A 1,961-nucleotide genomic window follows, 5' to 3' on the forward strand; every position below is an offset into this window, starting at 1 on the left:
CAAGGTATTAAGTTAGATCCTAAGAAGACGGGTGCGGTCAACAGTTTGCCTAGACCTCTCACTCCCTTGGATATTAGAAGCTTTTTGGGTTTAGCTTGTTACTATAGAAGGTTTTTTGAAGGTTTCTCTTCAATTGCCTCTCCTTTGACGGCTTTGACTCAAAAAAAAGCTAAGTTCATATGGTCCGAAGCTTGTGAGAAAAAATTTCAAGAGTTGAAAGATAGACTTACTTCCGCTTCGGTGTTGAACTTACCGGAAGGAACAAATGGTTTAGTGGTTTATTGTGATGCCTCGAGAATTGGGCTAGGGTGTGTGCTAATGCAAAATGGGAAAGTTATTGCCTATTCCTCAAGGCAACTCAAATTCCATGAGAACAATTATCCTAGTAACAACATGGAGTTAGTGGTAGTCATTTTTTCCCTAAATATCTGGAGACACTATTTGTACGGAGTTCATGTAGATGTGTTTACCGACCACAATAGTTTGCAATATGTGTTTAATCAGAAAGATTTGAATCTTCGCCAAAAAAGGTGACTTGAGTTATTGATAGATTATGATATGTGTGCTCCTTATCACCCTGGCAAAGCTAATGTTGTAGCGGATGCTCTTAGTTGGTTATTTATGGGTAGTGTTGCTCATATTGAAGAAGAAAAGAAAGAGTTGGTTTGAGATGTTCATATATTGGCTATATTTGGTGTTCAACTAATGGACACATCCAAAGGTGGTGTTATGGTTCACAATGGTTTCGAATCATTTTTTTTACCGGATGTGAAAGCCAAGCAAGCTCTTGATCAAATTTTTGTAGAATTGAAAGAGGCAGTGCTTAAGAAATCAGTTGAGGCTTTCTCCCAAAGGGCAGATAGTATCCTTATATACCAAGATCGATTATGTGTTCCAAATGTGGATGACTTGAGGGAAGAAATTTTAGCAGAAACCCAAATTTGCGGTATTCTATTCACCAGGGAGGCACCAAGATGTACCGTTATTTACGAGAGGTTTATTGGTGGAATGGAATGAAGAAATATATTGTAGGATTTGTGGCTAAGTGTCCAAATTGCCAATAACTAAAGGTAGAGCATCAGAAACCGGGAGGTTTGTCCCATGATATTATCATTCCTACTTGGAAGTGGGAAGACTTGAATTTGGACTTTATTGTTGGTTTGCCTCGCACCCGGCGACAACATGACTATATTTGGGTTATAGTAAATTGGATGACGAAATCGTCTCATTTCCTTCCAGTCAAAGTTTCGTATTCGGCGGAGGAATATGCCAAGTTGTACTTGAGAGAAACGGTAAGGTTGCATGGAGTGCCTTTGTCCATTATTTTCGATCGTGGTTCACTTCTCAGTTTTGGAAGTCATTCCAAAAGGGGCATTTTTCGTAGCGGAACTGGTAGCTGGGGGATTCATGTAAGTGGTAGTGTGGTAGGTGGTAGTGTGGTAGGTAAGTAACTTATTTTCAAGATTTTATTATAATATCTTTTTACTAAGTATCTTAATTTTGATATCTCTTTAATATTACTTTTAGGTAGTACTAAATTCATGGTAATATGTAATAATATTTATTATAATATTCTTCTGATAATTGTTTTAATCTGAACATTTCATTAATATTATTTATGATATATTCTAAATATAACATATCTTCGGTTCTTTGGTACATAGATAAATTTTCCTTTATTAATTGTTCTAATAGTTTTATATCTTCCATAGATTCTATCCAATATTGTAAATATTCGTAATTTATTTTAATCTGAATTTATTTCTAAATCGTACCATTCTATTCTTTCATTATCTAAATATAGATCTTGTAAATCTATTTCATACCATTCTTGATTCAATATATCTTCTGGTTCGTAATCATTAAATATTTTTTCCCATATTATTCTTCTTAATTCAATTATTTCTATATTGTTAAGTATATATAAGATTAAAGTTTCGTAGTTTTTTATCATTTCGTCA

This window comes from Solanum verrucosum, unplaced genomic scaffold (genome assembly GCF_900185275.1).
Source record: "Solanum verrucosum unplaced genomic scaffold, falcon-dt-bn FXZP01000012.1, whole genome shotgun sequence".
Taxonomy (NCBI): Eukaryota; Viridiplantae; Streptophyta; class Magnoliopsida; order Solanales; family Solanaceae; genus Solanum; species Solanum verrucosum.